The sequence below is a fragment of the Paralichthys olivaceus genome, chromosome 23, assembly GCF_024713975.1.
Source record: "Paralichthys olivaceus isolate ysfri-2021 chromosome 23, ASM2471397v2, whole genome shotgun sequence".
NCBI classification, from domain to species: Eukaryota; Metazoa; Chordata; class Actinopteri; order Pleuronectiformes; family Paralichthyidae; genus Paralichthys; species Paralichthys olivaceus.
The window spans coordinates 6,587,012-6,603,448 of record NC_091115.1 but is presented as its reverse complement, the minus strand read 5'-3'; positions in this window follow the sequence as shown (position 1 = coordinate 6,603,448).

Below are 16,437 nucleotides of genomic sequence, written 5' to 3'. Positions count from 1 at the left end.
CTGCTTTTCTAACAAGAGAGGAACTAAGTTGCAGACTCTGCATCTTATCATGTTTTCAGATAGCGTGCTGATGTGAGCTGATTAAGACATTTGCACAAGAAACAATGCAAGATGGGAAACAGGACAAGGGGGAGTGGAAAGAATAAATCACAAGCCGCAGAAAGAGATTAGCAGTAATTTCCTAAACATTTTTTAAAATAAACATATGACTGCGGTGGGAAAATGCCTATGGTGCGCTCCGAGATCATGCGTCGCTTCAGCCGAGGCGTGTGGAAAATGGGTTCGCGAAGATGTCTCATTAGGGCGACTTGCACAACCAGGTCCCTATCAGCGAGGACACGCTGTATGAATATTGCTTCCTCTGGTCAACCGATCTTTCTACACCACTTTGTTTCATGAGCAGATGTCGGATTTTCCACTGGCTCAGCACATTGGCAAAGAGTTGGACATGGAGGAGGGGGTTAGGGGTGAGGGGGGCTTCCTCCTTTTGAAGAGGAAGAGGAAAAATTGTGTTGCACACTCCAGAGAGAGAGAGAGAGAGATCTGCTGATCGTGTGTTTGATTATGTGTGAGAATTTTCCAATTGCAAATTAAAGTCTTATTTTTCAGTTTGGAGAATATCTTCCATTCATTAACATGAGCCAGTTTCGACCTACCATTCAAACAGGACAGTGGCCATATCAATCAGACAAAGTTTATATTAGGGATGGGTCCTGCACATCATAATAACAAACCCTCCTCATCCAAGGCGTCATTAGAGCGCCACAATCACTGTAATCACATTTTCCCTGAAATCCACAAGAGTCCAAACATTGGTTTATGTCTCATGGAGGAGTCCCCAATTATACGATAAACATCCACACACTGCTGACTGAAGTGGAGACACAAACACATGAATTACACCTATGGAGCAGGTAAATGTCTGAGAAAAGATCTGAAGGGAGACCTTGTGAGGCAGTCACACACACACACACACACACACACACACACACACACACACACACACATATACACACAAACACACACAAAGGCCCTTTTGTGGAGAGAGAGGTAGTAGGTAGGTGCGTCGGTCGTAAAGGAGGGGTCTGTCATGACTGAGCCGCTTGCTCCAGGCTTGTGCATGTTTGTGTTTCCAGCTACCTCTGGAATTTACTGCAGGCACTGGCGAGGGCAGCCACAAAGAGGTGAATGGCCCGCAGGATAAAGGCCACAGTTGTTGGGAAAAGAGAGTTAGAGAGAAACTAAGGTTGTGGATGGAGGAAGAAGCGGAAGATGAAGAGAGAGAGCAAAAAGAAACAAGGCGCTATTGTAAAAAAATGGAAAGAGTCAGCAAAAAAGTGTGAAGTGGAAGTAGAGATGGTGTGTTTGTGTGTGGAGCGTGTGTGTGTGTGAGTGTGTGTGTGTGTGTGTGTGTGTGTGTGTGTGTGTGCATGTGTGTGTGCACATACAGAGGGAAGGAGACAGTGGTCTTACTCAGCCCTGAGCCAGCAGCACTGAGATTATCTGGCCAAGTTTCCACTCACAAACAATAATTCACCTCAAGTGCCCATTGAGGCCAAACTGTGTCAGGAAAGCGACCCACCCAGCCCTAAATGTGGGAGTGTATTTACAATATCACCACGTCAACTTGTGTGTGTGAAGACGCAGAAGGGCCATAGAAGGGTGTTGGTGCAGGGTAACACCACTGCCCCCGAGGACATGTTTTCCATCGTCTGTTTTCTTTCGATATCTTCTGTATTTACATTTGGCCCAGCCAGCGCTGGGGCTGGAGAGTGTATTTCATTCAGGCCAGCGAACATTTACGTGTCATAAAATGTAGGGCATATAAATAGACTTGATTCATTTACCTCCGAGACAGAGAAGCCACCTGAGATTCCACATTTAGACCCATAGGAAAATGTTTCCATTACAAGCCAACGGGAATGAAAAGTGGAAATAAAAACATGCAAAGGAAAAATACTGCAGAATAAAATGTGTTATAGAAATTAGGTGTACAGGAAATCGTTATGCACAGATAGAAGGAACACATTATAAAAGAGAAGCTTTGACGGGGAGGGCTAGTTAGCTTTCTGGCAGAGGTGACTTTGGGTAAATTAGTGGCGACAGGCAGTAATTAAGAATCGCTTTCACTGTGTTTAGTTGTTCAGTTAGGCGTGGAGCCCATCAGCCCTATAAATCTGCTGTTCTCTTGCCCCCAAAGTCTGTGACTGCCAACTGGGACCAGGCAAAACAATTAATGGCGATTTAATTACAGAGCCACATCAGATTTTTTCTGCTTGATTGTGCAGAGAGCAAGAGAAGAGGCACATTGAAATTTCCTGCGTTTACTCAAGCCGGTGCACAGCCCTAGCAATGTCCAAAGCGGAGTGGCATAGACTGGGCACAGATGGGGCATAGAGGAGTAGATCCAATGGGAACTCAGTGCCCTTTACACCCCATTTCTTCCCTTTCGCATGGGGGCTTTTCCCCTGGGAGGGAAAGAAGGCACGAGGAGGAGGAGGAGGAGGAGGAGGAGGAGGAGATGCAGGGCTACAGACTAGGACCTATGCTTCTCTGTGGAAAAGAACCCCAGAGCCTGTGTGTGTGCATACAATCAAGATGCACATATAACGTGCCCTACAGTGCATAGTGGCCTTGACCTCCCTCCCATAGAAAGAACGAATGGACGTGTGTGTGTCAACGGGCAGGAGGAGGTGAACGTTTTCAAGGAGCGACTGTGTGTGATGTGAGAGACAGAGTAGAATAAATCCACTGTGTCTTCAACAGGTCACATCTGATGCTGAACTGCAAAATAATAAACATACTGTACATACGTAGGTTTGAGTCGTCCTGCAGTGGCCGCAGGTTTAGTCCTGCACACTCTCCCCATTTCACACTTGCTGAAATATCCATTAAGGCACAATGCCCAAAAATATCTTGGGAAAAGAGTAAATAACTGTCAGTTATTGCAAATGTGCATTCTATGATCAGACAGCAGCTGCTTTTGTTTGACAATGAGGAACATTTGAGAACATTGGCTCCTTGAATGAAAAAGGATTTGTTGAAAAAGATATGAATATTTGTTCATAGGAAATTTGTGTGTCTCTTACACAAACTCAGGTATTGTCCTGGTGCTTGTAGAGAAAAAGAAATCAAACAAGAATCCCACTCAGTAGATCAGTCTCTAACACATTCATAGATATCAGCACCCACAATACAGATGATGTTTTTCATTAAATTCATGAATTGTTTCCTGGGAAATTAGTAAAAAGTAGTTGCAGGGCCTGTTTATCACTGTAAAAGTGATAAATAAATAAAATCCTGGCCTCTTTATCAACATGCGCTCCAAAACTTACTGGGCTCTTTCTTGGCCCATGTCCCATAATTCCACCCAGTTTCCTGGAAATCTATTGAGTGGTTCTTGCGTAATTTTGCTGACGACTAAACAAACTATGCAAAACATATAATCCCTGGCAGAAGGAATGACGCCAAGCAAAACACAAACAAAATGAAACAGGTATTTTAAAGCTAGTTTAACTGATTATAAAAAAGGCAAGATGAATGCAAACTGTGGAGGATCTGTCACATGTGACCAACAGCAGACACAATCCATAAAAGAACCAATCATCCTTTTCGGATTAAGGGATTTTAAGAATTTCAACTGTCTTTTTCATTTTGATGCACAGAACCAAGCCAGTATGACATGTTGCTGCAGAGGAGATGTAAATGTGGGTAAAATCATAGCCCTGCTTAGTTACCGAGCTGTGACCAACCCCGTGATTACATGTCATGTCCCCATCATCATTACAACCGGCATGGCCCCTTACCCCGATTTAGAGAGAGAGAGAGAGAGAGAGAGAGAGAGAGAGAGAGAGTAGGAGAGGGAGGGAGGCAGATCCAGCATGATCCTACCATAGCAGATGGATATGTCAGATATGCCTGCTTGGGCTTATGGAGATGCTTAGTGGTAAATGTAATGACCTATGTGGGTTTGTGTGTGTGTGTGTGTGTGTGTGTGTGCCTACCCCTCTATCCACTGTTCCAATTACCCTGGGTCTGTCTGGGGACAACTCAGTCACTTTGCTGTGACAGAACGGCAGGACGGAGCCAGATATAACAGTCAGTCTCCATTCCTGGTTGAGAGAGAGAGAAGTTTTGTCAGTGTGTTGAGTTTTGTTTTGTTTTGTTGATTAAAATGAAAAATTGCTGGCTGCCAAGATAACAGGAAGGAGAAATGACTTTAAACTTTCGTTTAACAGAAAACGTTCAAGGTTATCGGCCGAGTGTCTCATTTGAAAAAGTACGCGTGAAATTTTATGGCTTCAGCTCTGACAGTTTGAGGAAGAACGACTCCTCTTCAGGCCCCGCACAAAAAAGGAAGCAGAAGAAAATGTCCGTTCACACCCGTCAGCTGTCCTGAAGGAGGTGACCTGGTTCATTCAGGAACTCTACTTAAGTTTAAAAGGAACACTCGGTGCCTTGCAAGTAAATTAGAGAACACACTGACCTTCTGAACACACATGATGCCGAACTGTCATTTCACAAAAATGACCTGGTCCTGTTTCTTAATTACAAGCTTTCTATGAATTATTTAGGTGCAGATGACCTATTTGCAGAGATCTGGTGGATGTGAAGCCTCTTTCATCCGTCCTCTCTGCTGGGCATGTTTACCTTTGGTTACTTTTAGATGGCAAAATTCATTTTGCAAACATAATCAGTGTGTTTAATCTTCCTCTGTAATCTTGCAATGAATCTGCTCTCTCTTGTCCTGCAGCCGTCCCTCTCCGCTAGAGTCAGAACCTTCAGCTGCTCTCTAATGGTTAATGGAAACTTTCCTCTGTTAGTGTGTCATGTGGGGCAACGACACAGTTTTCCAACGCCCCGTCTGCAGAAAACACCAATCACTCGTAGGATGCATCGGGTGCCGGGAGAAAGGAAGGCTTTGTTGAAGCTCCTTTGGTGGGCTTCCTGTTTTGACCTGCAGCAGGGGAAGGCTTTGTGTGTGTGTGCGTGTGTATATTTGTCTGTATGTAAAGATGGACAACAAGTCTCCACTTCTTCCGTTGTACAAAATAAAGCTAAAACATCCCAGATATCGGTCACCATGGCCATCTTAAAATCATAATTTAGGGCAAGAGTTTGTACAATGGTGATCGAGGTGTGGAGCAAGGTCCAAGGTATTTTGACTTCTCATGTGGTCCATGTCCTATCCATACTGCAGCTAGTCACCAGGGGGCGATCAAGATGATTTGGCATCACTTTTGGGGAGCTGTCAATTGCTCCATCTTTAGTCTATGATATACTCTGCTCAGGGAGGAGGACATCAGAGCACGTTCTCTCTGACGCCACCTATGCAGCTCACTGATATAACGCCTGCAGCTCAGCTCACTAATGAGTATGACAGTGACACAGGCAATAACTAAAAAATGTCAGTGCGGAATGGCACAGGCCTGAGGTTGCACTCTCCATCATCCTTGCCCTGCTTGGTATTTGTTAAATGTCGGCCAGTGCAGCATATCCAGCCTTGTCTATGTAAAATTCCACTCAGATCTCCACTATGTGAGAAACCATAGAAACAGCCTAGCCTTTGTTTTCTGGTGCTCAGGAAATTGTCCTGTGAGCTGAACTGAGTAATACTGCAGTGGCAGAGGACTGGCCCGCTCACACACATTCAGTGTCAAAGCAAAAAAATATATTAAAAAAACGGGTGAAAAATAAAAGGTGTGACAAAATGATTTGCTGAGAATGATTTTTTCCGTCAACTCTTCTTTCTGATCAACTCCTCCTTCAGGCAGAGAATCCTTGTGACGCGCGGGCGCAGAAATTATAATGTTCTCGAATACATGCAAATCTGTGATAAGTACTTTCTGCTCCAAAGTCTATCATAACAGGAACAGTTCAAAGATTTGGAACATGATGCATATTTGCTTTCTTGTTTTGAGAAGAGACGATCTCTGTTGTTTTAGTGAAATAGATATGCAGCTACAATGGCAGATTATCTCATCTCAGCATAAACACTGGAAACAAAAATCTGCCCACCAGCACCTAGAAACCTCACTAATTAACATTTTACATCTCGTTTATTTAGTCTGTGCAGAAACTATGTCTTGGACGGGACCAGTTGCCAGGCAACCAGTTAAGATGAACTCAGTTACCGGTACCAGTTGAGAAATAGTCCGCCGCACAACTGTTTCTAACACTTGGTGGTCTTATCAATGGACTTTAACTGCACACACAGAGCAGCATGTATTATATACATTAAACTGGTTGCATCATGCTGAGACTATTATAGATTATAGGAATTTATATATAATCAAGATAAATGTCTTTGTCTTAAAGGTTTTTATTTATATATTTTATATAGTTTATATATTAGTAAAGTTTGTCGTCTATGAATGCAAAAACATGTATTGTAATGTGTGAGGGCACCTGTGGATTGCTGCTAATCTATATGTATGACCATGTCTATCATATCTATTGTACTGAATCTCTCGTATCTACCTTATCTCAACTATCTACCTTTCTATCTTTTATCTCAATAATTTCATAAAACACATTTAAAAATATCTTAATACTTTTTAATTTCTTAGTTCTGCGTGGCTGTGGCTCTGGAGATAGAGCGGGTCGTGCACTAACCAGAAGGTCAGTGTTTTGATGCTAAAGTGTCCTTGGGCAAGATACTGAACCCTAAATAGACCCTGACGGCTGTTCTGGCAATGTTGAATGGTGTGAAAGTGCTGCCTATAGACGTGCTGCATGAATGTGAGTGTGAAAGGGTGAATGTGGCTTGTACTGTAAGTGGGTTAGACTGAAAAGTGCTATATGAAAACTGTCAATTGACCATGCTTAAAAAGAGAACTACAGGTTAGACTACACAGCATTTAAAAGGCAAAAGTTAATAGAAAAATGTATGGACCCCGGCCCAATTCAAAGGAGGAGGAAATGCCACTTTAAAAATAGACTGTGACCACCCAGTCACACTATTAGTAGTGTGCATATATTTGTAATGTTTTGACAAATTTAAAAAAAATCCAGACTTGGTACATAAATGTAATTTGGAGGAAAGGTTAACAAGATGCTAAATCCTCATTAAGACTCAACCATTGACAAGACAGAAAACTATTTTCGGAATAATCTACATTTCATCAAGTCAAAACAAGTCAGCAGTTAGACTAAGTTTTTGTGGGAAACTTGAGCCTCATTGGAGTAACCAAACAACAGGGGGTTGTGGTCATCTGCATGTAGCCTAGTTAAGGGCCACCCTAGTTTCAGCTCCCATAGCCCAGTTACAGGAGTCACACTCTCCGTGAGAACACAGGCCAAATAAGTAATGGCAACTCTGAGCTAATGCTGCAGCTTCCCTTGCTTTGAAATATAGAGGGAAGATTGGACAGTGTTGTCACACAGAGCCAAGAACCAGGATGGGATAAATATTACATTAACATTTCAGGCATCTATCAAACAAACCTTTTCCTCACTCACAGTCTCGTTTGAGCAAGCCTCGACAAGACACATGGCTGCAACAAACCTGTGAATGAGATGTCACTGTGTAATAAGTATCCAGTATCAGTCTGACCTCATGTTCCTCCACAAGGTAAAAACCATGCAAAAGCTTGGAACTCAAGCCAAATATAATGGCTAGAGAATCTTTGAAAAATACTCTGGAAGGCCTTGTTGTATAATTTGACTCAATTATCAGACTATTGCCATTTTATGTGCAACTTATTCTGCAAAGTATGTCAAAGTATTTTAAGCTCCCTCTTCAATAACAGCACATCCAGACGTTTTCAAGGTCCAGTTGGCAAACATAAGCCAAGACTGCTGATGTGCTCCAGGCTGGAACAAAATATGGGTTCTTTCCAGTTTACTTCCCAATGTCAAACAAGTGCCTCTCCACTGTCAAATGCAGGGGAGCGGTGACTAAATACATTCCCCAGAGCGGATGCGTTGAAGAACTCCTTGCTATAAAAGGGAAAAGAACGGACAGAGAGCCATCATTAACGGTGTTATCTGGACCTGGGATGTGTTGGATGTGCTGTGAGCAGGCGCAGAGCCAGTTTCAGAAGATGCTAACTACAATCATTGGGGAGAGACTGTTTGTTTAAGATACAAACTGTGGAGCGCTGATCTGGAAACGATCAAGTGATGGGAACACCGAGCAAGATTAAATAAAAGTAAGATCTCGTTTTGGGAGTTAAACATCGTCATCTTTATGATTATTGCTGTGCATTATATCAAATCTTCCACTTCTCCGTACAACTCGCACCATCCCGTCTCACCCCCACCTCCTCCGGAGCTCATCCCGGCTCCTTCGCTCATGTAGGTCACAGCCCAGAGACTTGATGAAGGAGCCCAAGGGTGGTGGAGGTATCTGGCAGGACGGCAGCAGCAGCGGCGGTGTTGCTGGTTGAAAGGGAGAGCAATGGGACCATAGGTCTCGGAGCCATGTGGCATTGTACCTGCTCATCCATTATGTATGAGCGGCCAGTAATAATGGATGAGGCTGGTGAGTAACCTGAGGATGCGGTGGGACATGGAGACATGCTTTGGCCCTCGCCTCCTTTTCCTTCTCCTCCTCCTCCTCCTCCTCCTCCTCCTGTTGTTGGCCAACGGGCCTTTCTCATAAAGCACGGAACACGATGTCCAGACGGACACCGCCACATTGAAAACAAACATCTGTACTCAAATAAATCCAAATTTGCACTCCAGCAAAGAAGCTGACCAGTTATGAGAATGGTTGAGATCTTCTTTTATTGAATTGTTTATGTATAAAATAAAAGTTGGATATTTATTTTGAATCTCATTCTCTTGGTAATTATTGTAAAAAATAAAATGATATTCAATCTACAAAGGATCCAAATTAAAAGTGTACGTTTTTCAGAATAAATCATGGATCCGAATGAAAAAAACCCGGCATATTATGAGTTTGTGTAATTGGGTGCAGCTCCATTGATTTTATGGGGACTATTGGACCCTGGCGGAGCTCTGTCTAGTTTTATTTATGTAAAGCACTTTGTGACTGTGCAATATTATATACTCCTTACTTATTTAGCATAATGAAAACTGTGGGTTACTGTAATGTGGAGATTGGTCCTGGGCTCTAAAAGTGAGAAACAAGTCACTCTGGTATTCTTTTTTAATCTGGAGTGCCCCTTTAATGGCAGTATTCAATTGAGCCAGTGCTCTGTGCATAATTTGAACTGGATGGGATGAATCAGCCAGTGATCCACCAGCTCAGTGTTAACTGTCCATGATGAGATCTTTGAGTCAGCTGGCCCCCTACAAAGGGAGCACTGTACCCAAACAGCTGCCGCTGCCTACACCAGCCTCATAGTTTACCGCAGTGACTCGAAATTCAATACCGCCCGGCCCATCCCACCTTACAGTAGCAATCAATGACCAGTACTTTTGACAGGCGACACTGCTGTCTGCTGAGTACAGGGTGACAGATGGGGAACAGGGATGACTGTGTGTGTGTGTGTGTGTGTGTGTGTGTGTGTGTGTGTGTGTGTGTGTGTGTGTGTGTGTGTGTGTGTAGGAGGGAGGATGGGGGGACTAGTGAGCTAGTGAGGCTCATTCTCAGTCACACTGACAATGGTATGCTTAGTCACACACCTGATGGACTGTGAGAAAGAGTGTGTGTCTGTATGTGTGTGTGTGTGTGTGTGTGTGTGTGTGAGGATCATTTTAAGTATAGACCTTATAAAGTGAGGACATTTTGGTCTGTCCTCACTTCTTCGTTAGGACATGTTTAGGGTTAGGATAAAGGTTTGGGTTGTTTTGGTTAAGGGGCAGGGTAAAGAATGATTGGGCCAATAAGATAGAAGTACAAGAATGCACAAGGACTCAGGGTGTTTCAGAGGGTGACTGAGTCACGGTTTTGCTGAGGGTGGGATCCCGAAACACCAAAGCATATACTGCCCACTGCACCCACCCCTTTTTACCGGTTTTCTCTTTTCCGCCTGAGCCCCTTCCCCAACTTTTGCAAGGAAGTGCTCCATTTATTTAATTAGATCTCCCTCTCTTCTAAGCGGCTGCCGATTGATTTCTGAAGGAACAAAAAAGCAGAGGCGATGTCACTCGTGAGTGGGCCGAGAACTGAGGAACCTTTAGGTGCTAAAGTAAAAAGGATTTCCGACATACTTTGAGTGATTGCATTTCAAAGCTTCTGGCTGTGGGTGTGCAGGCACAAATCTGCCAGAAAAGAGAAATCGATCATGCACTGGCAACATAATACGTATGAATCACGAGTCAGTCAGAAACTGGCGTTGGTGCAGAGTGAGTGTTACGATCAGGGAAAATGAGCGAGAGATGGCAGATACATTCACAGCTCAGTGGATAAAAAGCAAACTATAACAATGGGACAGTAATTCACAAAAAGCCTGTGATGTTCGGCAGAGGAAGCTGTGGAGGAGGAATGTGACATCTCAGGCGTGGAGCCGACACTTATCTGAACTGAAGGATTTACAACCCTGATGTTTCAACTTATCGTGGCAAGTAGAGCTCATCCCAGGGTTCGTAAGCCTCAATGTAGACGCTTCAATTCACCACAATCGGCACAAACTCAAATCAAACACATGATGGTATCCAAATTTGACAAAAGACTGCTGATTAGTTCCAAATTTACAATTTTCATCCGGCACACTGAAAGTCAGAGATGTTCCAATACCTTTTTTCCCTTCCCGATACAGATTCCAATCCCTGGACTGTAACAGCCGAAATAGAGTTCCGATCTGATACCAGTGCATTTATAAAGTAAGTGAAACTAACATACTTGAACACAGGGCAACAGATCAGCACATAGATTTGTGTACTGGTCGATGCCTCACCCATAATCTTCATTGGTATCGGGGGAATTTCCCGAATTTCTGAATACAGCTCTTAATTAATAGTTAATTCTGTTTCATGGTTTCTCCACAGTTAGGAAAAAGACTGACCCTTATTTCGAACTCCTACGGCTCCACCTTTCTATGTAATTGCCATCAAAACAGAAATTATCTTGAGGAACCACAGTTTATAGCATTCCTCAGATTGTAGTTGTTCATAATAAACCTGTGAGCTGTCGTAGGACTATAATAAAAGTGTCCCTTTCTTTTCCGCTCTCTAAACATGCATGAGTGCTTAATGGCGTTATGTGGTTCTCATGCACATGGGATGCTCTGAAAGTCAAGGGAAGGTCATCATACTATGTGAATAAGAAACAACACTATTATTTCATCTTCCTCCGCATTGTGAAAAAAGCCTTGTTCAGTTTCTGCTGCAGCGCTGATAATGAAGGCAATCAAACTTCACTTCCATCTGACACCACAGATTGTACATTCAGTCTCGTATCAGGGAAATGATTTCTGAAAATCTATTTTCTCAAATCTGCAGTGACAAATTGTGTCGCACCCCAATGGATACAACTGGTGAAGTGCTTTATTTTTTCTCTTCGGCTGAATCACAAACAAAAAAATACTTTTATATATCGTATAGAATCCATCAAATACAACTTCTATTGATGTGATTTGTCATTGTAGAAGCTTTAGAATCTTTGCTGTTGGTGCGTCTACGTTTTAGTCGATGCTTGGCTTGTTTAAGACGTCTCTCGTTGACAAGTCCCCAGTTTAGAGGATGAGTTGTTTCATTGATCATTAGGAACAACAGATTAACTAGAGTCCATGTCACTGATAAGCCTAAGGCGTTTCACACTCTCATTGTTTTTCACTTTACATTTAATCCATGTGGTAATTTTGCTGTTGCACTTAACTCCTCTCTGAAACTGGCAGCACAAGTAAGTTTAACTCAAAATAATTAATCTTACAAAACGTTGCTAATTCGAATCCTGTTGTCTGATTAATTAAACTGCTGAGAGTAAGTATAAAGTGACAAAACAACGAAGTCAGACAAAAGCAGCCGTGACACAACTCTATGGTTCACAATAAATCAATCAATCAATCAATCAATCAATCAATCAATCAATCAATCAATTAATCACAATGACCAACATTCCATAGTAACTTTTGAAAGAAGTAACTAGTAACTGTAACTGCTGGCTAATGAGTAATCCTGATAGTAATAGTAATCCTGATTCCTTTTCCAGACCTTCTAGTGACGCTTTGTAATATTAATGTGTAAAGTATGACAATCATCAGTAACTGACAACATTCATTAGTTGTAAAACAAACTATTTAAAAAACTTGAATCACATTATATCCCATGGGCTGTAAAACCCTTGTTTGGCCCTGAAAGGATGAAATATTTTGCTGGGACACCTGAAGTCTGATTAAACAGGAAGATGAAACCTTCTACCATCAATCTGATTGGATGTGACAGTGGCAAGGTCCCTCTGATTGGATGTTTAACAACTGACAGTGACTGATGAGTCATCATCAGGCTGAATCGTGGCGGAGGCACCCTCGGGTCGATTCCTCTTCTGATAAAAACACCAGCTGAATTGTGGGTAGACATGGATGGGAATAAATTGGAAGAGGCCAAATGTATTTAAATCTAAAATCTTTATTTAAATGCATGAATGGAAAACGACAGCGGGTCTCGTGTTGTAAACGATCAGACCTCGGCAGCCGAACACAGTAAACTACACAGGTGCACAGATACAGACGCTGCTGCTCAACCCTACAGGTCATTTCATTTCAGTAGTAAGCAACGGCTTAACGTCCCCGCTTAACGTCCCCGCTTAACTGCTCCATGCACAGCCACCTCAGCTCAGCCAGTCCAAACACTCCCCCTCCCCCACACGCATTGGATTTGACACAGAAGCAGCAGAGCACGATATGAATACTTCAAATAAAATTTAAAAAAGTTTGTTATGTAATTGCATCAGCGTGAATCATCATATTTTACAATCAGAATCGTGCTCTCGTGGACACAGATGAGCTCTGCTGCAGCGAATTTGTTAAACATAAAAAAACTGTAATATTTGAATAACCATGTGAGAGTTTTTCAGTGAGTGTGAGTGAGTGTGTGAGTTGTCGTGCAGGACAACAATTAGTCATTATTCTGTGTGAAATATTTGATCCGTTCTGTGCAATCTTTCACGTTCATCATGCGACTGAGAGTTTCGACAAACAGATTGCCTGTGAATTCTCGCTCTCAAAAGTCACAAGTTCTCCCTCCACAGACCAGAACGAGCTCCGGCAGGGGTCTGGTATTGAACACAATGAATACGCCGAGGCCGAGGCATGACACGCTGATCCTCTCACATTAGACACATCATGAGAAACATTTTCATTGTCACCAAATCCCCCGGTTAATTTTCAATATCTAATGTCCTGATGGGGCGCGGCTGCGTCTGGTAATCCACAGTGATGTGATTGGTGAATATCTCAATATAGTGACCTATTTTCTAATAAGTTAACATGGCTGGCGTGCCAGCATGGCTTAAGTGATCATATAAACCCGTAACTGGATGGTCTCTTGTGTCGCAAAAATGTAATTTGTGCTGCTGCTGTAGTGCACGAGACTGTACAGAAGCAGAGTGTGTGTGTGTGTGTGTGTGTGTGTGTGTGTGTGTGTGTGTGTGTGTGTGTGTGTGTGTGTTTGTACTCTGATTTTGATGTTTTCCAGCATAAACACTGATCTTGTCAGGACCAGTGGACCTTGCAGGGACCAAATGCCCGGTCCTGGTGAGGCAAACCTTGATTGACATTTAGGATTATCCTGCTTGTTTTTTTGTCTTTCTTCGCATCGCATGTGTCCATATATAAAGTTACGATTAAGGCAAACACAGCTCATGGCTCCAGGGAGCAGAGTAGTTTGTCCTTTTATTGTATGCAGGGTCGCCATGGCAACACTACAGGAGCTGGTGAGCCTGCGGAGATTATATGACCCCTGTGATAGAATCAAAGGTAGCATCACACACTCACATCTCACAACGAATCTCATAGTGATGTTTAAACAGTCAGAGTTGCTACATGAAGGGAAATATATCTGGATACAGGACCCCTGACGGACACAGGACAACCCTGGAAAGTAACAGGATAGGGGGGGAGTTGCATGTACCCTTGAGTACAAAACACTTTATAAATAACTAAGAGACACATGCCAGCGGCTCATTGACATTATCATTCCAACACACACACACACACACACACACACACAATTCCCCCATTCAAGTGAATGATACAAATGTTCTCGGACACTCCATTGATTAAAAAGAATCATCAGAATCAGATTCCAGTTTCTGAACAATAACCACACACTGAGCTGCAGCATGACAGGGACGCGCTATCTTCCACACTTTGTACAGCAGCGAGGCCAAGGCCACAACTGCAGAGACAGAGAGAGACAGAGAGAGACAGAGAGAGACAGAGTTGACGAATGAGTAAGTACGAGAGTGAGAGAAATGGCAGGAACGAAGCAGACGTCGGCTGGCGCAGCTCAACCACTGAGACTGGAAGAATGTCGAAAAAAAGAGGGGGGGTTGTAAGAATGTAAAATTGGACGGCTGAAGACTGGGAAGGTGCATCCATTTGGTCCAGTATAATTAGAAACGAATGCCCCTGTGAGAAGCAAATAAACACCAGTTTCAGTTTACATTCTGATTTGAGTGAATTGAATGTGAACTCACCACAACACGCTGCGGTGAAATAAGAGATGAGAACTGGCAAGAAGAGGGGGGCAGACGAGGGGCTGGAGGGAGGAACACCCTGGTAATGATGGTTTAATGTAGGTGACAGGAAATAGACAAGTGCCTTCCACTTCAACAGACAGAGGTCGACTGATTGAGGAACAACATCCAGAGGTGTGGAGGAAACAGAATAGATGTCATTTCTCTGCTTCTCAAGTTGTTATCTGTGATTTTTGTTTTCTTTAAAAACATTTTTGAATAACAAGCAATTCAAATACATAGATAGATAGATAGATAGATAGATAGATTAGATAGATAGATAGATAGATAGATAGATAGATAGATAGATAGATGGATAGATAGATGGAAATTTAGGAAGCAGTTCGCAAATCTTGTGTAATAAACATTCCTACTCTCTTTGGATAACAATGCTGCTGATTCTACATTACGAATTCTGCATTGTCGCACATTCTTCGGGGGTAAAGTTCAACATTTCATCCGAGGGAAAATGCAGGTGAATGCCAAACATAACTGAGTGTTTGAGGTTGTGTGTGTATGTGTGTGTGTGTGTGTGTAAGTGTTTGTGTGTGTGTGTGTGTGTGTGTGTGTGTGTGAGTGTGTGTGTGTGTAAGTGTTTGTGTGTGTGTGTGTGTGTGTGTGTGTGTGTGTGTGTGTGAGTGTGTGTGTGTGTGTGCATGTACAGTAGATCTCTGGGGGTCTGTCCTAAACTGACCCCAGTTAAGAGATAACATCATTATTCTGCAGCGCCGCAACCTCCACCGGCCGACCTGCCGTTTCCAAGGCAATGAACCGAGCCTCTCACATTCCACCTCAAACGCATTACAAGATGTGTGTGTGTGTGTGTGTGTATGTGGCTTGTTTGTTGTCTTGAGCATTGCACATTTCCATACAGTACATGTGAGTGGCGTTATCTGTCTGCACTTTGAATGAGAGTAAGCCTTTGTATGCTCGAGCATGTATCTGCAGCAGGTCGGTCGTTCATGGTTAATAAAACATGATGCTCAATGAATCCACCTTTTTTCAAACCATTGTATGTTCTGTGTAATTTATGGATGGTAACTTTCTTATTTGTGAATGTACATCTGTGTGAGTATGACCCTCTAATGGAGGACTGAAAAGAAATCTTTATAGCCAATAGATTCAGAGAGCCTTCGGGCAGACACACACACACACACACACACACACATTGTGGCAGTTAAAATACAAAGCACAGATATGTGTATTACATTTGTTCAACTACCCCTGTCCTCCCTCCCTCCCTGTCAGCTGCTGATACAGGAATTCAGGAGACATTTTACAAGCTGCTGTGCTGACACTAAGCATTTTCCACTCAAAAACATTTTTTACCAGGTCTCAAATTAGTAAGAAGCCAGCCATAAATATATGTCTGTGTGTGTGTGTGTGTGTGTGTGTGGGTGGGTGTGTGTAGGCCTGGAAGATCCTGCGAGGTCCCCAGGTGATGAGAACCAGGCTGATAGTCTAGATACTGTGCTCCCGTTCCTGTTGAATCTGTGTTTACGTGTGTGTGTGTGTTTGTGTACTTGCAAGCTTCCTTTACAGCTGTTTGGTTAGTTATTGAGCAGTAATTAACTGAGGATAAATTACTAGAAATGGCCTGTGGAGCCACGTCTATGTTCAGTTGGGGAAAGAAAGCAAGTACGGTGCAAATTAATTGCACATAAATGTATTTAACATCCAATAAATAGGTAAGTTAATCAAGTTTAATTGAAGTTCATACCGATTTGTGAGTGCTGAATCACAAATGAGATTATGCAAATATGAAGATGAACTCAGAATAGAATTAGGATCTTGTTTTAATATCTATTAAGAGTGTTGTCACAGGGCTGTGTGAATTAGAGGACGCACAA